We start from the raw sequence: 23,093 nt of genomic DNA on the forward strand, positions 1-23,093 counted from the left end.
CTATTGGTGTGGACCCCTCTCCAGCCCATGGCACACCAACTCACAGGTTCCCAGACTCAGACACTTCCTGTGGCTGGTGGACGAGATCTCAGTTCAGGACAGGTTTTGTATTCCTGACACATGACTGCACTGGGTAAGTGACCAAACATTTAGTAAGCACTTACTGTGTGCGGAGCATCGTGGTAAGGATCGAAGAGACAAAAAGAACAGCTCCATGGTCCTTGCCCTGGGGACCCAACTTCTAATGGGGAGACAACACGTCTGGGGGGCAGAGGATGGGGCCTCTTCCTTGAGACATTTCCACTGATAAAGCCAGATCTGCTCTGAGGCTCAACTGTTTGGCAGAGTCAAGGTGAGAGTGGTGAGAACATCTGGCTCTGGTCTTCAGTAGCAGAGGCTGCCGAGAAGGTGGGGTTCTAGTGGGGAATCTTCTGTCCAATAGATGAGTTTCCATGTCTTGTAGGGGGAGGAGGAGACAGAGACAGAGACAGAGAGACAGAGAGACAGAGAGAAGGACACAGACAGAGACACAGCCACCCACCCTGCCTTTCCTTTATCCACCAGGAACAATGAGCCAAGAAGGGGCTCATGAGGGGCTGGTCTGGCACTGTCTAGTGGCCCCTAGAAATGTGAACTCAAGGGGTGAGGTCAGAGTGAGGGGAGGGATGGAGGAGGGAAGGAGGACTGCTGTCAGCTCCAGCCATGGGCCAGCCTTGGCCAGGTCTGCTCTTGTCAGGAAACCCAAGAAAATGGCAGTGCCCAGAGGAGCTGCGTCCCTCTCCATGGCTGCAGCATGCCCCAAGCCTTTCTTGCTCTTCCTGAATGCCTGTGCCCTCTCCTCCTTGCAGACACACCTCCTTTCTGCATTGTCTCCCCCATCAGACTGTGAGCTCCCTGTGGGCAGGGATTGGTCCCTTGTTTGCTTGCTGGTTTTGCCTTTCACTGTGTGCCTGGTGCTTAGCGCTGTGCCTGGCACATAGAATGCACTTAATACCTGCTTGCTGCCTTGACAGACTGAGTTCCCGAGGACCCCACAATTCAAGCATGCAATGATTGTTGTGCTACTTTTTCGGTGCCCTCTTCCCGGCTTAGACGAAGACCCACCAGGAGGCACCAACCAAACCGCCATTTACGAGCTGGGCCACTCACTCTCTCCGCGCTTGTTTCTTAGGTTTGGTCCAACAACTGCTAATGTCCCTCTCATCTCTAAACTTGCCTACTGTGTTCATATGATCCTGGGGCCTGGGGAGGGGAGATCTGAGTTCTGAAAGGAGGGAAACAAGCATTTATACCATGTGCTGGCACTGTGCTAAGTGATTTACAAATATTATCTCATTTGAACCTCATAACAACCCTGGGGGGTAGGTGCTATTATGCTGCCCATTTTACAGATGAGAAAACTAAAGCATACAAGGGTTAAGTGACTTGCCCACGGTCACACAGTTAGTATCTGAGGCTGGATTTGAACTCAGGTCTTCCCAACTCTTAGCACCTGGCTGCTCCTGCCGTCTGTTCTCTTCCGGGGTCAGCCATGGAGCATGTGAGGAGCATGGACATTTAATTCCCCCTCCACATTAAGATAATGAATATCTTTAGACCCACGGTGCCACCTAATGCCAAGCTCATTCATCCATCCATCAAAAGGAAATTAAAAAAGACGCTGATGTTTCCTTTCCCCCGCTACAGATCTGTTCAGGCTGTCTGAAAGCCACACTGGGGGAATGAAAGCCAGCCTGGTTGCCATGGCAGGCTGCTCCAAGGGGAATTTGTCCAGAGCAGGACGAGTCAGAGAAGAGCCTGCGTCAGCCCCTCCGGGGGCCCCGGAGCCCTCTGTCCACTCCAGAGCCGCTTGTTTGCTTTGAGTCCAAAGTGGACTTCCCTGAGCAGGAGAAGGAGACTTGCCTGAGCTCCCCGCCCCCAGTACCCTCCCCACAGATCAGCCCAGCACTTTCCCGAGTCGCTGATGACGCGCAAAGCTCTTGGATTCCAGACTTATCTGCCCAGGCGTTGCCGGCCTCTTCAAAGCCCAGAGCTTGTTTGTTTCTACAGAGCAGTCCGGCATGATCGGGGATGCCCAGGTAGCAGAAGAGGGAGCAGGGGCCTTGACTGGGCCAGAGGAGGCCCACTGAAGGAAGGGTTCAGGAACAGAGTGGAGCTGCTGGGGATCCCTAATGGACAGAGGAGGCCCAATTGGGGGGGGGGGGTCAGGGAGGGGCAAGACCTCGGGCAGCAGCTTCTCCCCAGCTGCCGGAGACAGGAAGCCAGTGCTCCCAACAAGGCTGTTCCATCCCATTACCCATGTCGAGATGTCTTGATTTTCCACCAAACCGACCACAGGTTGAGGCGGAAGTGGGGCTGAAACTTGGTTTAATTAGCAGCTAAGTAAACACTGCAAGGGCCACGAATGAAAGGGTTGCTTGGGGGAGGGGGCTAGAATCCCCCTGGACTAAGCTTCTGTCCGAGTTGCTTAACTTCCCTAGGACCTCAGTTTACTTGCCTGTAAAATGAAGGCAGCTATCAACGTTTTCTGCCTGGGGAGATCCCTGGCTTGCAGAGCTGCCAGCTGATATTTTGCCAACTGGCCCAGAGTAAACACCTAATGCTCTATCTGTCCAATTAAATTAAATGACAATAAAATGAGGTCGACCACAGAGGCAATGTGGTTCCATGTGAAGAGCATCTGTCAGAGGACCTGGGTTCAAGCCCCACCTCTAAGGCTGACTAAAACTCTGAGACCTCAGGAAAGTTACATGAGCCCCCAAAGACTCAGTTTCCCCATTGTCAAAGGAGGGGTTTGAATCAGACATCCCCCCTCACTTTACAATCCTGCTGTGACTCCTTCTCTGGGTTCACTCTCTAAGTCCCAACTCTCAGCCAGGCTGGATCCCCAGAGGGCACTTACTATTTGCTCCCCTCTGGGTTCTAGGGATAATCCTGAAGGGCTTAGGCTTCAGTATCAGTCAGTCAACCAATTCCCATCAATTGGCTTTTAGGAGATGGTATTTACTGAGAATGGAAAGCAAAGACATATTACAAAGTAATACCTCCCCAGACCAGGAGTTCATGGTCCCCCTGGGAATAGGGGCATCCCTGAGTGTAGAAAGGAATTTCATGGGTTATGCAGAGAAACACAAGGGCACCTCATGACTCCTGGCCCTGGGAGTCATTTTCCCTCATTTCAGTTCCCACTACATTCCCTTCTGGGGTGTGGCGTGACAGATGGACAACTCCTCCCTTGCTTAGTTCTTGGCCAGATACGGAGTTTAGCCAACAGGTCGATCCACCGATGAGCTGAGTTCAGCTCTGGCTGCTCCTGGCTGAGGTAGCTGAAGGGACCGACCCCGCCCCTGGCTTGTCCAGCCTCTGGGTCACTGCCACCCTTAAGATCAGAAAAAAAAAAAGCACAAAGATCCCAAAGAAAGAGGGAGCACGAGTTCACAGCCACATGGCAGCCAGGTGAGAAGTAACGGTGCCTGGTCCTCCCCTACCTGATGCCTGAAAGCAATCTTTCAGAAGAGATGATACCCCTCCATCTTAACTCCTCTTCACATGGTAGCACCAGCCCTTTCCCAGTCACTATCACCCTCTGCTCCTGTGGTAGAGCAGGCAAACCCCAAGGCCTTTCCCAGTTCTAAATCATATTCACCAAGGGGGACACCCGGTGTTTCGAGGCATAGCCGGGCATGAGCATGCTTCATGGAATGAGCCTGGAGTGATCTCAAGAGAACCTAGAATGTGCCAGAAGCACCTGGCTGCACCCAAGGGTGGGCACACACCCCAGAAAAATAGAACGAGGCATGATTCTCATGCTTTCTCCCTTCTGGGTCTGACTTCTTTTTAAAGTAACCACAGAATCAGATTCTCAGAACAGGGAGTGACTTCAGCCCAACTCTGACCTTAAAAGAAAGCCCTCCAATACCACAGCAGATGAGTGCTATCCAGTCTTTGTTTGCAGACCTCTAGCAAGAGGGACCCCACCTCTAGAGGCAGCCATGACCCTCTGGGGCAGCCCCAAGGGGAGGGGATTTTCTTATAAACAAACCACAATTCACCTCTTTGCAACTTCTGAAATTCTGACACATTTACCTAATGGTCTTGCAAGGTTTCCTAGAGGATCCAGTGGTATCTGTGAGGCCAACCAAGTCATTCCCATGGTGCCTTTCAGAGACTATGCTCGGAAAGCAAAGGTCCCTGCTGCCCCAGTCCCTTGGCCACTGGCACCAGCTGCTCTCTTCTGTGGTCTGAATGGGTGCCTGCCCAAGATCTCTGGGTAACTCCAAAGCCCCTACCTTGACATTTGATTGATGATTGCCTGGACAGAAAGTGTCAGGAAGATGGCAAGGAAACCCAGCATAAAATAGCTGAGCTGGCATCCTTCATTGCAGGTCAAAGAGAGTGTTTTAGTGAAAGGAGGAGGGGGTGGAAACAACTTGAACATGGAAACACTAGCTACATTGTGTGCCCAGGTCCCCACAGTGGGCACCCCCTGGAAGTTGTGTGTGCCTGGAATGATGTGGTATTTACTGGTACCTGCTGAGGTTTGGAGGATGATGGAAGCCATATCTGCCAACAGCTTAGGGGCAGGGAATTCTGGACACTGGCCTTTCTGAGCCACACCGGAGAGCATTTCTATCTTCTGCTGACTGCCCTGCTGGACACTGATCAGACTGGCATATCTGGCTGGCAAGGTGCTCATCACAAGACCCTGGCACAGCCTCCTAACCAGTGACTGATGCGTCGTGCTTCTAAATGCCCTCCTCTGGAAGCCGACAGTCTTTCTAGCCTGTTTCCTCCAAAACTGTATTTTTGTGAAACCTCTGAACAGCTTTAGCTGGGCTCTGCCATCAACATCCACCCCACTTTAAAGATGGCTCCTCTCAGTACAACCTTGAACCCATGGTGAGACCTCAGACTTTTTCCACTTCAGTAGCCTCCAGGCCTCTGGGCTTCCGCCTTGGCAGTCTGTCCTTCACCCAGCTGTCAAATTAACAGTCTTTCAAGCTCAGCTCTGTCCATACCCCTTCTGCATCCGAGCTTCTCTTGTTCGCCACAGAAATGCCTTCTACATTTGAAGCCCTACCCATGATCTGGCCTCCTTCTGCAGAGTTATGTCATGCGGCGCCCCCGCTAGCTCACCGCACGATTCCCCAAACTTGCCGCAGAATCTCTCACCTCCATGCGCTTGGGCAAACTGTCTCCGTTCCTGAAATTTCTCCAGCTCAAGCACCACCTTCAGCCCAGGCCTTCCCCGATCCTTACCCCTTAGCCTCGTTACCGCCTGGTCTCACTTGGTGTACACATCTGACGTATGTATGGCCTTGTTGCCCCTTCATCTCTCCCACCACCCAAAGGTGGAAGTCCCTTGAGGGCAGGGCTTGTTTGGTTTGTGCCTTTGCATCCCCAGTGCAGCCACACGATAAATGCTTGTTGGCTTACGTTGCCATGGCACACATGGACACAGCTCCATGTTTCTGACCCTGATACCACCAGATGATGGAGGGCGCGGGATTCTCCAGAGGGAGCCCCATTTTGGTTCTCTCTGGGACCTCTACCCGGCTGCCTCTGGCCCATTCAGAGTGGCCCCCCTCTGGGGCCAATAGGCTTTTGGGGAGCCCTGGGCTCAGGGAGCTGCTGTCAGTCACGTCCCAGACCCAGTGCAGCCATTCCAGGGGACGACCACTTCTGGCTCCCCCCGACACAGACCAGCACTAGCGTTTCTGGGCACAGAAATCTGAGTGTGAGTCAGGACCTGGCGCAAGGACAGAGCTTCATTAAGGCTTATGATTGATTGGCTCAAGAGGTCCCTGGAAAAGAAAGAAATTCATACTCTTCAGCAACCTTGATGGTGGTCTGGGCGAGAGTTCATTCCAGGCCGAAACAGACATTGTTCTTTCTGACCTGAGCAGAAACATTGAGAAGCTTCGCAGCAGGAACCTGGCCCGGGCCCAGAGACCAGCCAGGGCCCGGGGCAGTATGTGAGGAAGGGGCCAGCAGTGGGGTGCCAAGACCAGGGAAGGGGAGAAAAGGAAGAGAAGAAACATCGGCTGAAAACAAACATGACCTTTCCCTGCCTGGCGAAGGAGGGAGAGAGATCCCCGTCTGGCAGCAGGGCTCCTGCCGAAAAGATCACTGGGGGTCTCATGAGGATCAGATGACTGGGGCCTGTCCCAGCATGCCAGCTCCCACATACTGAACCCGAGGCTTGGAGAGCATTGTCCTCCCCGCTGCCCAGGAGGGAAAGAGGGGCTGAGGCTGAGACAGGTCGCAAAACCGGCCTGAGGTCACCCAGCATGCAGTGATGGAAAGAGCCCCAGATCTGAAGTCAGAGGACCTGATTCTCAGCCCACAGCTCCCCATGTGACCAAGCTATCTCATATCTCATGTTTCCTCATGGAAAGCATCCGAAGATGGCCATCCCAAGGTCTCTCCCAGCTCCCACACTATCACCCTATAGACACAGCTAACAAGTACTGATCAAGGATTCGAACCTGAGTCTCAGTGTCCTATTCTCTGTCCCACCCTGCCTCTCTGGGTGCTGGGTCAGATTGGCAGTACCAGGAGCCCTGGTGTTGACATCATGAGGACAGAATGAGAAGGTCCTAGAGCAGCCACCACGGTCTGTTTGCTGTTCCAAGACTTGGCATTCTAACACCCGCCTCCACACCTTGGCACAACCATAGCTGGACCGAAGTCCTCCTCACCTCTGTCTCATATACCTCCTCCTATGAGAAGTCTGCCATGATCTCCTCTCCCCCGGTGGTTACTGCTTTCCCCTCCACCACAAATTATCTTCTACTTCTCTAACTGTTATATCCCCCAACAGAACGCAAGCCCTCTGAGGACAAGGGCCTTCGATGCTGTTTTGCTGTTGTATATTTCAGTGCTACGTTTGAGTGCTTTCAACGATTCAGGAAGATGGTCTTAGGGTAAAGTGTGCAGCACCTCTGGGAACAACTGGAGAATGGTTTGGTTTGCTAGGCAGCTAGGGGACGCCACGATGTGCAGAATGCCAGGCCTGGAGTCATGAAGACCTGAGTTCAAATCCAGCCTCCGACACTTACTGACTGTGTGACCCTGGGTAAGTCACTTCACTTCTGCCTGCCTCTGTTTCCTCATCCGTAAAATGGGGATAATAAGAACACCAACCTCCCAGATTGTTGTAAGGCTTGACGGAGATAATGATTGTTACGTGCTTAGCGCAGTTCCTGGCACATAGTAGGTGCTCCATAATTGGTTGTTGTTGTTATTATTATTATCATTATCGCCTTCACACAAGATTCGTAGCTTTGACAGAGCGGCAACACTTCTGTAAGTTGGCCACCAAAGGTCCAGGCCTTCCGAAGGAGCCGGAAGGGCCAGGGAAGACCCCCTGATGAGCCCTGGGGCAGACTCAGCAGCCGCACCAGGGACTGCCTCCACCTTTCAGGAATGTCCACACACATCTCCAGGACAGGACAGTCCGCTGAGGGGTCACAAAAAAGCGGGAATCCCTCCAGTCACGTAGGCAGGTGTCTGCACAACAGCAAACACACGGCGGATTAGCTGTGTACTTACTGCCCCCAGCAAAGGGAGGCTGGCCCTTCCCCCAGCCCCGGCCTGCTTCTTGGATTTAATTTGACCAAACCCCTCACCGAGCACTTACTGAGCCCCTGTGTGCGGACACTGCTTATACTGACACACTAAGGAGACGGTCCCTGCCCTCGGGGAGCTTGCAGTCCGTGGGGGAAACCATGCGCACACAGCATCTGCTATATGGGATGTGACTGGCGCTTCTGACGATGGCAGCTCACGATCCTCCAATGCCTTTCAGTCGCCTGCTTAGTTAAGATGGTTGGTATTTGTAAGAAATGGGCTATAAGTCAGTCCCAGCAGGTCTGGCGTTAAACAGATTCAATTCCATTAGCGTTTGTGAAGTATCTCCTCTACGTCCGCCCTTGTTCCAGGAGCCTCTGCACTCAAGGTGCTCACCTTCAGCGGATGGAAACAACACGGACAGCCGCGTGTAAATAGAGAGGGGCAGTACATCGTGGCGGATGGTGGTGGAAGAGGAAGAGAGGACTAATGGCCAGGCGTTGGGGTACTCTGACCTCTGGGAGGACAGGCCACCTGAAGGAAGCCAGGGGCTCCGGAGGAGGGCAGTGAGGAAGGGACGCACCCCAGGGCCAAGAGGCAAGAGAGCGACCGTCACACACGGAACAGTGAGGGGCCGGTCCAGTGGCAGCTTGGTGTGCAGGAGAGACAGTAATGTGAGAAAGGCTGGCTCCAGCCACAATGTGCAAGTTTGGGGAGTTTTAATTTAATTTTTATTTGCAACATTCTTTTTTTTAATTTTGAATTTCAAATTCTCTCCATCTCTTCCTTCCTCACCCCTTGAGAAGGTAAGAAATTTAATATTGCTACCAATTATACATGTGAAGTCATGTAAAATATTTCCACACTAGCCATGTTGCAAAAAATAAAAATAAAAAGCAAGAAACATAAAGTGAAAAGTCGGCTTTGGTTTGCACCCTGAGTCCTTCAGTTCTCTCTCTGCAGGTGGAGAGCATTTTTCATCATCAGTCCTTGGAATTGGCTTGGATTGTCTTCATCAGGGTAGCCAAGGCTTTCATGACTGATCATCATTACAACGGTGCTGTTACTGAGCACAATGTCCTCCTGGCTCAGCTCACTTCACTCTGTATCAGTTCATACAAGTCTTCCCAGGTTTCTCTGAAACCGTCCCCTTCATTTCTTACAGCACAGTAATATTCCATCCCAATCATATACCGCAACTTGTTTAGCCATTCCCCAACTGATGGGCATCCCCTCAATTTCCAATTATTTGCCACCACAAAAAGAGCTGCTCTAAATAGTTTTGGACATGTGGGTCCCTTTCCCTTTTCTTTGATCTCTATGGGAAACAGACCTAGTAGTGGTATTGCTGGGTCAAAGGAGTGAAATATGAAAGAACAGTTGCCATAATTATAAAAGGTCCTTCCCCTACCTTCCCCACCTCAGATGGTTACCACCACCTGCCATGATGCGTTACACAGAACCCTAAGTAACTAAAACCACCAAGTCGGACCCTAAAGAAGTGATAAGGAAATACGCCTGCCTCCCTGCAGAGGTGGGGGTCTATGGGTGGGGAGCGTCGCATATACTGTCAGCCTAAGTTTATGGGATGGTTAGTTTTGCTGGACTGCTATTTTTTCCCCTCTTTTCTTTATAATCTTTTCTACCTGGGACTGGTCACTGACGGGAGGAGGGACATGTTCAGAAATGATGATATACAGACTAGAATATCAATGCACCCTCCCCAGAGTGACTTTCTTGAAAGAGGCAGGGTCTTGCAATGGAAGGAGCCTCAGACTGGGAGTTCAAAGACCTGGAGCCAGTCTTGGCCCAACTATTTGTTATCTGGGTGACCAGTCACTGTCCCTTGCTGGACCCCAAGCACTGTGGGTGCAGAAGAAATGAATAAATGATCCTCCTGGGCTCAGGGGAAGGAGCCCTTTGAGGCTGTACATCAGAAAGGGTTACCTGGAGGCAGGCAGTGAGCAGGCAGGGGCTTGGTGGGGCAGCTGTGCCCTCCTAGGCCAGAGAGAATCTTTCCACCTTTCCCACATTGCTCTTTACCGGCAGCTCTGAGCAGGTTCCCAAGCTGCCCTAGGGACAGGCTGGCTGGGCAGATAAAAAGCAGTCAGCCACTCCGAGGGGTTGCCTGTCTGTGGCCCCAGGGCACAGTGAGGCCTGCTTCTGAAGGCAGCTGCTGTCTACGTGCCTTCATCCTCCCCAGCCTCCTCCCTAAGCAGCCTCCACAAGCAGTGGCTTTCCCTTTCTGGCCTCCCCCACTCCCAGGAGGACTTTGCCCAGTCCAAACAAGGAAGAGCCCCGGCTCTGAGAAGGCTTTGGTAGGGGAGGCTCCCTCCAGAGGTGGGCCCCAAATAGCCTCCTGTCCTTTGCCTCCCCCCTTGAGATCATTGCTCTTGCCTGGCATCTCCTCCCTTTGGCCGTCCCTGGGGACGGCTCCCTGGTGGCCATCTTCACCTGTCCCACAAGGCCCTGGACCATGATGACTGACTCATTGATGTCAGGAAGCGGTGGGTGGGAATCCCACAATGACCCCTCTGTCCATCCAGCTGCTGACCCTCAGTCTTCCTTTGTTCACCGAAGGCCAAATTTACCAGTGGGCAGGATTAGGATTGGTACAGAAATCACTCAGGGCTTCAGGCCTTCCCAACATGGCCCTAGGAGCCACGTGTCCTATCAGGATGAGCAGTGGAGAGTAGGATGGAAGACCCAACCACCTGGCAAGTGGTCTTAAGGGAAGATCAGATTTTGCTGCTCTCTGGGGTCTTGGTTTATCTTTGAGGGAGGCTTAGACCTTAAGCAGCTGGGTGGTACAAAGGAAAGAGTGCTGGACCTGGAATCAGGAAGTTCTGAATTCAAATCCAGCCTCAGCTGTGTGATCATGGGCAAGTCACCTAAACCTGTTTGCCTCAGTTTCCTCAACTATACCCAGTGTCGTGAGGGTCAAATGAGATAATTATAAAGTGCTTAGCATAGCTCCTGACACATAGTAGGAGTTATGTAAATGCAGACTCACCTTGCAGTCAGGCCTCAGACCCCAAGCTCCTCACCCACCACACAGGAGACCCTCAATGCAAGAACCACAACCTGCTGATGAAAAAGGCCTTGAAGATTCCAGAGCTACTAGCCTTTCTCTTCCTAATAGCAAAGCACCCTGTGGTTTGCACACCCTGTGCTCCCCCAGGCCTGGAGAGGCATAGCCAGAGAAGGGTGCTGAGTCCCATTCTACGTATCAGGAAACCGAGAGCCCGAATGGTGAAGAGGCTCGGCCAGGATGATTAAGGATGAGAGCTGGGTTCATAGTAGGATCATAGGCAGAGCACTGAGACCAGCCCCTTTATTTTACAGAGGAGGAAACTGAGGCTCCCAGAGTCACACATCTAGGAAGCGCCTGAACTGAATTCAGGTCTTCTATCTGCTTTCTCTCCCGACCCTCGTCCCGCCCTGTGGCCTCTCCTTAAAGCTGGAAGAGATGTTCGAGGTCATCTAGTCCAAACCCTGCATTTTACCAGTGAAGAAACTGAGACCCCAAGAAGTTAACTGACTTGCCCAAGTCCCACCGGTAGAAAGCAGTAGTGTCAGGATTCACACTCGGGTCCTCCTACCACACCTCTGACACTGTGTCCACTGAGCCACAGACACCAAGCCCAGAATACTTCTCTCTCCCTCTTCACAGCCTCTCTCAGGGGGAGCCCTGTAGGGTCTGGCCTCAAAGGAGGTCTTACAAAATAAGTCATCCTTTAGCCCAATGCAGAGAAGACCCCTCATGCAGGAAGCCAAGGCCTGGACCACGCCAAGACCAGGCGGGGAGTCTGACTGCGGAGGAGTTCACCCCCCACGCCCAGCCTCCAGCCAAGCCAGGCGATGCATCATCGTCAGCAGACACCCGGTGTCGGGAGTGTGGGGCCTGCTTCCCATCAAACTCAGGACAGCCTCCTGCTCCCTGCCCCAACTTAATCCCCGAGGGAGGCGGGAGGGCAGGGACACTCCAGACCTTCCCGGGTCACGCATGTCACAGAGGCCATTGTGGGACTCAGCCAGCAAGTCACGCTCCTCTGACGCCATCAGAATCTGCCTAGTATCTAAAAAGGACCTTTTCCCAAGGAGCCAGGTGCAGAGGATCTGCGAGTGGGGAAAGGACATTCCTCCTCCAGAACAATAGCCTGACTCTGGTCCTGGCCTTGGGGCCTTGAGGTCTAGCTTTGAGGCCTAGTTCCATCTTACTCTAGATGGGTGACAATGGGGGCAGTGGAGAAGCTTAGCATTGTCCAGCTGGGCGAAGATCACCAGCTCAGCAGTGACCCTGGGAAGGGCATTTTCCCTGTCAAGGGTCAAAGGTGAAAAGCAATGCTCTGAGACTCTGGTGGATGACCCAAGCCTCTGGCTCCTCATCAATGGACTCTGGGGGCTCTTACAGCTCCAAATCCCTCCCTGGAGGCTGACTCCGTTCCTTTATTTCTCCTGCTGCCCTGACAAGCTCTGCTCTCGTAACGCCAGGAGAGAGGAGTAATGGCGCACAGTAGGGCCTTAGTCAATGATCATTGGCGCCTGACTGAATGGAGCCCAAGGCTGATAAGCCGGGCTCTCTTCTTCGTCCAGCACCTCGTGGGGTCTGGTGCTCGAGTCTCACCCCCTAAGGTTGCCAGGAAGAGCTCGGAGCGAAAGAGTTTTTCTGTGCCAGTCTCAGCAAGTGCATCCCCGTCTTCCCTGGTGATCCTGCCCACTTCCCTCCTCCAGCAGGGTGACGTCGAGCCGTAGCAAGCTGGACCCCAGGGAGGATGCCGTGAAGGTGGCTTATCCCCTTGGCCCTCGAGTAAAATGGGGGTGCTTGCTGCAGTAGTCACAGAGGTCCCTTCTGCCCCCCTCGGAAGAAAGGAAGGCCCATGAGGAGAAAATCACAATAACAGTGATAGCAATAGGAGCCGTACAAGCTCTCGGAGGGTTCCAAAGGCATTACCCATCTTATCTCATTGGAGCCTCATGAGCTAAGCTAAATGACAGGCAGTATTGTCCCCATTTTATAGAAAAAGAAAGTGTGGCCCAGAGAGTATAAATGCTTTTCCTAGGGTCACACAGCTGCTAAGTTTCCAAGTTCAGGCACTGAAATCCCGGACTCTGTGGTTCCAAGTCAAGCACAGCGTCCGCTCCAACACCTTGCCACCAAAAAATGCTGAGGAATTCTGAGTTGTGGGTGTGACCTGGGAAAAAAGCAGGGGGGCAAGGGGAAACAGAGGGGAGGACATTTCATCCATCTTCTTCACTGGTTTCAGAGGATGCTCCTGGAGTCCAGGAACCAGGGAGGGACTTGTCAATCTGTCATCTCCCTTACCCTGCTCCCACCCATTATGAGAGTGCCCAACCTCAACCCCCTCATTCATCAGTCAAGCTCATGCCCCACCCCCACACTGTGCTGTCTGCTGGACGACCAGAGACAGATGCCAGTGCACTCTCTTTGTTGGGGACCTTGCGAGACCCATTTCTGCAGCCACCTCCTTATCTGGACTTTGAATGGAGGGTCTGGGGGTCCCTCGTCTAAATAGCTAGCTCCCAACTTGACGATGTCCTGTCAGCGTTGAAGGATGCACAGGAACTCGGGGCTCTGAGGCACTCGCTGCCCTTCTCCTTAGCTGGGACCTGGCCCTTTGGAGGGCAGGGGAGATGGGACCCAGAGAGAACCAGGGTCCTGAGTCTGGCAGAGTGCCCCAAAGGTGGGAGTTGGAAGAAGGAAGAGGGAGGAGAGAGCAGCTCAGTGATGTATGACTATTTCCAGAGACCTGAAAATGGCTTCCCTGTTCTGACATCTGATAAGATGCTTCCTGTGGAAATATGTTTACCCAGGAGGACACTGCTCATACCTCCTCCACTCCCCCTCCCAAGGAGGTGGGCATAGCAGGGGGTGGGGGAAACCCTGATGGGCCCGTAAATCAATCCAGATGACAGCCAGAACCCTGGAAAGGCTCAGCATGACTCCCTCCCTATCCCATGCCTCTGAGATTGGGAAGATAAAGGTGTCAGGCAGAAAACAAATTGAGATCCAGCCTTACAGACTGCCAAGGGGCTTCATGTACAGCACCCCCAATGGGGCTTTTAACAGGGAGGGGGTCTGCCCTTCCTTTCTCAGAGCTGTGGCGTCTCAGCCTTTAACCTGCACATTCTCCAGGACCAAGGCCAAGGAGGGGGAGGGGCAAAGGATGACGGGAAAATTGCAAAGTACATGAGACAAACCACGGAAGGAGAGAGGCATTTATTAAGCACGTAGCATGGGCCAGGTGCTTTCATTCTGAGGGTGGAGGGAATGCAACAGATAAGTCAATGCAGAGAACTACACGATCAGCTGAAGAGGCAGGAAGCCATTACAAAGGCCGGGGGGGGGGGGGACAGGCTAGATTTTGGTTAGGAGGGGTCACCCAAGCTGTGCCTTGAAGAAAGAAGGGAGGAGTAAGCCCGTTTCAGGCACGAGGGACCTCCTGAGTTTGGAGTGGTCTGTAATGTGAGGGGAAGAGCCAGCAGGCTAACTGACTTGGAAATGGGAGTGTGTGAAGGGGAAAGTCAGGCAGCAGCCACATTGAGAAGGGTCTTAAATGCCAGAGTGTGGCAAATTGAAGATGCTTCATGGTGCCTGTGAAATTGAACAAATGGATGAATGGACGCATGGATGGATGGATGGATGGACGGATGGACGGATGGACGGATGGACGGATGGATCGATGAGCATTTAGTTAGGTTTACTTTATGCCAGGCACTGGGCCAAGTCCTAAGTATACAAATGCAAACAAGCAAGGCAGTCCCTGCCCTCAAGGAACTTACATTCCAGTCGGGGGAAACAACATATATAGGGAGAGTGGGTGGCCAGGACTGGGCAGTATCAGAGCTGAATCTCCGAGGAAGCCTGGTAAGCTGACTGGTAGATGTTAGGAGGGAGAACATTCCAGGCATGGGGCATGCATGGCCAGGACAAAGGAAAGGGGTGGAAGCTAGAATGCCGTCCATGGGGAACAGAGAGAAGGCCAATTTGGCTGGACAGCAGAGTAGGAAGCAAGTCCAATGAGGTTAGAAAGAGAGAGCTGGGCCGGATTGTGACTTCTTTAAAGGCTAACCAGAGAAATTTTTATTGGCAGAAATAGGGAGCCAGGAGTTGGTTCAGTAATGGAGTCACTTGGTCAGATCTGTACTCAAGGAAAATCACTTTGACGACCATCCTGAGGATGGACTGAAGTGGAGGGAGATTTGAACTGGGCAGGTCAGTCATGAGACTGTTGTAATAACATAGGTGAGGAGTGATGAGAGGCTGACTCGAAGCGGGTGGGATGCAAAAGACGCCGTGGAGGGGGAAACGACCAGATCCCAACCACGACTGGCTGTGTGGGGAAGAAGGCGAGAGTGGAAGACGATGGCAAGGTCGCAACTCTGGGAGGCTGGGTAGAGGGGCCAGTTCTGGACAAGCTCCACGTGAGACAGGACCAGATGGTTCATTCGTCGTCACTGACGCTCTCACTCCCCGTGCACACACTCTCCGGTGCCCTTCACAAGAGCCCTGAAAGGGAGGCACTGTTCCATTACCCCCATTTTACACAGTCGGAAATGGAGGGCTGCAGAAGGTTAGAGGGCTGGTCCAGAGTCGCGTGGCTCCCTCCACTGTGATGCTTCCTCTTAATTAATACACCTTCTAATCGGCCTCCCCGCCTCAAGCTTGGCCCCACTGCAGCCCATGCCCCACACAACCACCAAGGTAATTTTCCTAAAGCATAGTGGGACATATTCAGGACAGAGGCTCTGTTTAAACTCCTCTGGCTAGCATCTATACCTGGCCCCTTTCTACCTTTCTAGTGCTATTATGCTTTATCATCCTCCACACTCACTTGCAATCCAGCCATGTTGGCCTGCTGGCAGCACGCCTCGTCTCACATCCGTGCATTTGCCCTGACTGCCGCCCATCCCCCCTTTATCATTGCCCCTTAGATTCTTTCCAGACTCATCTCTAGGAGCCCCGAGGTCCTAGCCTGTCCTTCCACTCCGCCTGCTGCTAGGGCCTGCCTTTCCAAAGATAATCTTTCATCTCGTCTCTCCGTCGGTATAGACAAGGCTCCCACCCGGCTGGACTGAGCTCCTTGAGAACGAGGGATATTCCAGCCCCTCTTTAGCTCTCCTGTACTTGGGCCTATGCCTGGCACATAGTCGGCATTTCACAAATGCTTGTTGATAGATCCGTTGTGAGGTCACTGTGAGACAGAGCTAAGAATTATTGCCTTCAGTTTTGTCCAAACATGGTTCAAAACCATTGAAGAAAAGAAAAAAAATGAGTTTGGTCTCTTTAGAATGTTTCTAGCAAGGAGCCAAAGACCTCCCCCCAAAGCTGCCGGTCGGAAAAAGAATGATTTTTCAGTCGGTCAATGAAAAATCCCGCCTTCCCCCACCCCCTACCCCCACACACATTTTTTGACCCCAGTGAGTTCATCGGCTGTGGGGGGGGGGGGGGGGGGGGGGGGGGGGGGGGGGGCGGTGGAGGGCAGGAGAAGGCTGTTGGCCGGTTCCTCCTTCCTACTTGGGAAAAAAAGACACTGGGGAGGCTTGGTTGCAGCCCCGGAGAGAGGCTCAGGCCAATGAGCTTGCTTGCCTTTTCTGGCCTGGATAGAGAGAAAGTGTCGCTGCAGAGCTCATTAGGAGAACTCAAAAGGAAAATTGATGTCTTCACTTCCATAAGCTTCAAATAGGTGATTAGCGGCTTTTGATGTGGCTCTGAAATTCACCCTGAGCTCGGGGTGATGGCTCAAGGCATCGGAATAGACGGAAATTTCTGACTAACACAAGGGCCAGAGCACTCAAGCATCTAACTCTGTGGAATAAAGTTAAAAGCTGGCCCCCGAGTGCAAAGCGAAGCTGGGGGGCGGCAGGGCAGGTGGGGAGGGCAGGAGTCAAGCATTGACCAAAAGCAGTTAAAATGAAGTAAGAGGCGGGACCTAAGCATTTGCATTTCTTTAATCAGGCTCTCTCACAATTAGGGATTAAGTACACTGTTATTTTAGCAGAGTTATATCTCATAGACAAAATAATTGGCTAGATCACAGTAAATGTTTATTTATTCAGCATCCAGCGAGAACATTTTAAAAGAAATACCAATTAAAAAAAAAATTCCTGGACAAGGAAAATGGATGTTCATAGCAATAGCCGAAGGGCATGGCTGCCCACTTTTCCAGTTGCTCAGCCCCAGGGAAAGCCTAATCATTAGGCCTGGCATATGCAGACAAACTCAAAGCTCAGCTACTCAGGAGGCCGCAGAGAATGGGCAGGTCACATACAGGGCGTTGTGGGCACGGAGCCACCAAGCCAGATATCACAAATGGTCCTAGCCATAACAGAGAAATGGGGTATAGACATAACAGAGAAGAGGCTAGTTTGACTGAGTAATCCTGCACAGAGGGCAGGAGGAAGGGGGATGGCCAATGAGCCATTGGCGGAGGGCCAAGTTGTCAAGGTCCTTAAACACTAAATAGGAATTTCTTTTTTTATTCCAGAAGCAAAAGAGAAACTGTATCTAGCAGAGGAATGGCGCTGTCCGATCTGCCCTGAGGATACATCCCTTTGGCATCTATTTGGAGAATGGACTAGAATGGGAAGAGACCTGAGACTGGGAGGCTAGACGTGATAAGGACCTGAACTAAGGTGGGGCTGTGTGAATAGAAAAAAGGCATCGCAGGGCAGCTAGGTGGGGCAGTGAATAGAGCTCCGGCCTTGGAGTCAGGAAGACCCGAGTTCAAATCCGGCCCCAGACACTTGACACTTACTGTGTGACCCTGGACCAGTCACTTAATCCTAATTACCTTACAAAAAAAGGTCGGGGGGCATTGGAGGTGAGAGAGGCAGAATTCACAAAAGTGGGCGAAGGATTGGCTAAGTGAGGATTTGGCAATGACATAGAGGTTACAAATCTGGGAGATGAGAAGAAAGGTGGTACCCTGAACAGAAACAGGAAGTTTTACAGGGAGGTGAATTTGGAGGGTGGGAGCGGGATCTAAGCAGATCTGTTCTGATCACGGTGAGTGGCAGACGACTCCAGTGTCCTGTTGGACTTCCTTCCGCCTCCTCAGTAGCCCAGTGACATCGGCCTCCTGGCTGTTCCTCAGCCAAGATCCTTCTCCACGGTCAAGCCGGGGGTGCTCCCCTCTTCAGCTCTGCCTTCTGGCCTCCTTCAAGACTCAGCTCCTATCTGGCCTTCCCCCTCCCTAGATCAAATGCCTTCCCTCTGAATATCTCCATAGTATGCACATAATTGCTCTGGAATATTCTCTTCCTCATTTTCCTGTGAGCCCTTTGAGGGCAGGAACTGGGTTCAACTTGTTTTACTTCTTTCTAACCCTAGCGATTAACAATGCCTGACTCATAAGTGCTCAATAAACACTTACCAATGGACTGGCTGAAATGTCCAGCTGGCACCTGGAGTTGGAGAACTGATCCTCAGGGGAGAGGCCTTGGGATCTTGGGTTGAGGGAGGCGGGATTCATGGTTCACGGGGGGGGGGGGGGGGTCCCATTAGTCCTTGCCGCCCACCGCCCTTTCCCTTTGCCACAATATTCGGCTACTTCTTTGCAGTTCACTGAACTAAAACCCTCCACCTCCACCACGTCCCAGTAGCTGCTCTGCTCCCCAGCTCCCCTCCCCCGGTCATTCAGCCCATCCTCCCAGCCCCCAGGGTAGTAACATTTCTGTTGGTCCTGAAGCCCCACCTTCTCTCACCCTGCCTAGCCCATCCATTGAAGATCTTGTCCTTCCTTTCTCTCACATCTGAGCCATTTTCTTCATCCCCACAGTGGCCACCTCATTTCAGACCCTCATCACTTTCTGCATTGTAATGGGCTTCTTCTTGGTTTCCCTGCCTCAAAACAAGGCTCTCCCCATTCCAGCCTGTCCTTCCTTCAGCAGATCTGAACACAGCATTCTCCTACACAGTGAACTCCATGGCTCCCTCTTCATTCCCACTTTGGGCATGAACACTGCCCCTTCCAGGTGAGCTCTTCATAACAGCTTACTTGGCTCCTCAGTGGGGACACAAAGCCAACCATTTCCTCTGCTGCAGATAGCAGCTTCCCTTAGTCTGAGGTTCGTCCCTCCAGCCCAGTAGGTCCTGCCTGGCTTGGATGCATTTTGTTCCCCCACTTTATTATTTTTTTAAATTTTTTAAAAATTTATTTATTTTTAGTTTTCAACATTTACTTCCACAAGATTTTGAGTTCCAAATTTTCACCCCATCTCACCCCTCCCCCCACCCCAAGATGGCATGCCTTCTGAGAATCCCTTCCCCTAATCTGCCCTCCTTTCTATCTCATCCCCCCTTCTCTTATCCCCTTCCCCTTCTATTTTCCTGTAGGGCAGGATAGATTTCTGTAACCCATTTCCTGTATTTCTTATTTCCCAGGTGCATGTGAAAACATTTTTTTAAACATGTGTTTTTAAAACTTTGGGTTCCAAATTTTATCCCTTCCTCCCTCCTCACCCACCCTCATTGAAAAGGTAAGCAACTCAATATAGGCTATACATGTGCAGTTATGCAAAACACTTCCCTAGTAGTCATGTTGTGAAAAACTAACTCTATTTCCCTTCATCCTATCCTGCCCCCCCATTTATTCTATTCTTTCTTTCGACCCTGTCCTTCCTCAGAAGTGTTTGCTTCAGATTACCCCCTTTCCCAATCTGCCCTCCTCTATATCATTCCCCTGCTCTCTTGTCCCCTTCTCCCCCTATTTTCCTGTAGGGTAAGACAGATTTCCATACCCAATTGAGTGTGTATGTTATTCCCTCCTTAAGTCAAATCCTATGAGAATAAGATTCACTCATTCCCTCTCAACTTCCCCCGTTTCCCCTAGCTGTAAGAGCTTTTCTGGGTTTTTTTTTTTTGTGAGATAATTTACCCCATTCTACCTCTCTCTTTCTCCTTCTTCCAGTATAATTCCCCCTCACCCCTTAATTTTATTCTCCAGATATGATCCCTTCATCTTCAACTCACCCTGTGCCTTCTATCTATCTATCTATATCTATATCTATATCTATATCTATATATATATACATACATTTAATTTTTCCCTCCAACTACCTTAATACTGACAAAGGTCTCATGAGTTATAAATACCATCTTTTCATGCAGGAATGTAAACAGTTCAACCTCAATAAGTCTCTTATGATTTCTTTTTCCTGTTTACCTCTTCATGTTCCACTTGAGTCTTGTATTTGAAAAACAAATTTTCTATTCAACTCTGGTCTTTTCATCAAGAATGCTTTTGAAAGTCCTCTATTTCACTGAATGACCATTTTTTCCCCTGAAGGATTATACTCAGTTTTGCTGGGTAGGTGATTCTTGGTTGTAACCCTATCTCCTTTGCCCTCTGGAATATTATATTCTGTGCCCTCCGGTCCCTTAATGTAGAAGTTTTGTTCCCCAACTTTAAAAAAAAAGTTTTACTGATGCCTTTGACCTTCACATCCAACCTAACCCAACCCCTGGTGTCCAGGGGTTCTAACAGAGGCAGCTAAAGAAAACCAGCCCATGAATGGAGCCTGGCACACTCCAGGTGACCCAGACCCTCACCTTTGGGAGGGAGATTGCTTATCGTCTGCTATCTGGGAGCACGCTTGGTCACATGACTCTGGCCAGGATTATATCTTCTTCTAGTTTCTGCTTTCTTCCTCCTGCATCAGTTTTCTCTTCATGCTTCTCAGAATCCCTCACAAGCGTCATATCTTGTGGACCAATAATAATTCATCTGCAACAATACGTTCAGCCATTCCCTGCTGGACCGGCCCCCAACCCCCTTGCTCCCCTCCACCTCACTTCCAGACATGACATCAACGTACACCCTCTAAGCCCCTCCCTGACCGGGACCCCAAGGAACGGCTTAACCACCGAGCACATTTTTACAGGAGCCTTGCTCATCCCAATGCAGACGAATCTCTTATGCAGTGCCTCTCCCAACCACAGAATGAATTTCTAACGGAGCTCGGGTTAAGAGCACGTGTCTGCGATGGAAATTCTGTGAGGGGGTTGGGTGGTGGAAGTGGAGTTTTATCGACAACCTTGCGGAGGCGTTGGGAAAGCTTTACTCTGCCTCATGAAATCTGCGGTGAACCCAGGTGACGTGGAGGCGGAGCTGGGAGGAAACCTGATCTGAGGGCTGAGCCAAGCGGGATTCTGAAGGGCTCCAGCCTGTGTAGAGGAAGGGGCCGAGGCTGGCCCCGAAGGACCAGGGTTTCTGAGGGCATGTCTGTGTAGAGTGTGTGTGTGAGTGTGCGCGCGCGCGTCTGTCTGTCTGTCTGCAGGAGCGTGTGTTGTAGGTGCGTGTGTGGGTCCGTCAGTGGCTGCGACTGCATCTCTGCAGACTGGGCTGGCAAGCTTGGGGTGTCCTGGGCATTCGAGGCCCTCATTACTCCTGCTACCACCTTGTACATTCAATGCAGGTCAATGCAACAAGCATTGATTAGGCACCTGCTATGTTCCAGGCACTATGTAAGTGGGTGATGACCCGGAGACAGAGGAAACACAGTCCCTGCCTTCATGGAGCTCACATTCTCCTGGGAGGACACAGCCCACAAATAGTGATATAAAGATATTGATAACTACATGTTTATGAAGAAAGCTTCTACAGAAGAAAGGCGAAGACATTCTCAGAGAGGAAGAGCCAGGAGCGGGGGAGGGAAGGCATTGAATTAGGATTCTTTGAGGGCAAACAGCCTCCATTTCACTCTCCATCCTCTGCTCCACTCTGAACTCTCCGAGTCTAGACCCTCTACTGTGTGCTAGTTCCTCTGCTCCAGATCTTCCAATCTGTTCTGAACACTGCCATGCTCTAGAACCTCCCCTCCATTCTAGGCCCATCACTCTGTTCAGGACCCTTTGCTCTGGAGCCTCCAGTCTGCTGTAGACTCTGCCCTGTTCTAGACCTTCTACTTCACTCTAGAACCTACCATCTTTTCTAGCTCCTCCCCTCCTAGTTCCTGCTGGAAGAGTTCATCAGACCCAATGCTGTGGGACCTTTGGAGGATATTGTCTGGCCTTCCCGCTCTGGGGTTGACATCTACAATGTTCTCTCTGCTTATCAGCCCCAATCTTGTCACCCTGCTGCCATGACTAAATGTGTCCCAGATGAGTTACTGGTTCCCCCACCCCCTTAGCAGGTGCTTGGAAATTGAGCCATTCGACCAGCTCGACGCCTAAGGGTCTGGCCAGGCTGACTCCGTTAGCAATGTGCTGAGCAAGCAGGAAAAGGGACCCGGGGAAATCATAGATAGGAAGAGAAGCTGATCTGGTCAGCCCTGAGCCATACAGGGCATGTGACCACTCAGGCTGGCCCTGCCTCTCTCCAGCTCCACTATCCTCAGCCAAGCTCCAAGGAAGCTGTCCTTCTGCCTCTGGGGTCCTGAGAATCAGAAGGTGCCTTTCAGGGTGCCCGACCCCGTCTCCCTCGTCCTGACTGCTCTTCTCAGCTAATGGCTTTTCTCTGTTTTCTGATTTAATGTGCCCCAGAATGGATTATCCCTAGGCAGACCATGTCCCAAAGCCTGTGGGGTCATCTGCTTTTTTCTGGATGTGGGAAGAGCCAGGGTAGGGCAGGGGAATTGGGGAGATGCCATCCCAGGGCCATATATACTGGGTCTGGACTTGAGCCGCTATCAGAGTCTGAGCTCTTCAGAGGAGAGCAGCTCCAAAGGACCAAAGGGCTGGGAATGAAGGCCTTCTCTGATACTTTTACCCCCGGAGTCATCATGCCTCAGGCAAATTGGGATGACCCAGGTTTGGTGCCAGAGACAGGGGACAGGCACAAGGAGAGATGTCAGGAGGGGAGTTCTTATTACACAGTAAAAGGCTTGAGGTGCCCCCGTCCACACAGAGCCGTAGACAACACAGATCTGCTGAGGTCCAGCACACATCCGGAGCCCCATAAGGCTCCACGCTGCCCCATGGTAATCATCTGCATCATCAGAGCTGGAAAGATCCTCAGTGATTATCTAATCCAATCCCTTCATTTTACAGATGAGGAAAAGGAAGCCTGGAGAGGGGGAGTGATGGCCAGTCCCACTGTCAGAGTCAGCATTTGAACCCAGGTCCTCTGGTTGGAGATCCACAGAATGCCCACTGCTCCTTCCCCCTCCTCTCCCCCACCCAGGCTGCAGCCTTGGGCCCTGGGGCCTCCCAGCTGTTGGCCAGGTGATACACTCTCCCATCTCAGCAATGGACAGGCAGAAGCTGCTTGGGGCCTGATGTGAATCATGGGATCACAGGACCTTAACCTTGGCGGCCGCTGAAGTCCAATGCCCTCATTTAAAGAGGAAGAAACCTTGAGGTCCTGCAAGGATAAGTCATGTGCCCACCACTGTCCCTGGGGTCTGGCTTGCTACAGCTCGAGGTCATTCCTGATGAACTCTCTACTGGCACTTTGAGGGCCCTGAGTGATATACCTTGAATCCCTGAAACCTAGACTCACAGTATCAGAAGGAAACTCAGAAGGCCCCTATCACACCCCTCTAGGACACTCTCAGCA

The sequence above is a fragment of the Vombatus ursinus genome, unplaced genomic scaffold, assembly GCF_900497805.2.
Source record: "Vombatus ursinus unplaced genomic scaffold, bare-nosed wombat genome assembly UNPS02006874.1, whole genome shotgun sequence".
In the NCBI taxonomy this organism is placed as follows: domain Eukaryota; kingdom Metazoa; phylum Chordata; class Mammalia; order Diprotodontia; family Vombatidae; genus Vombatus; species Vombatus ursinus.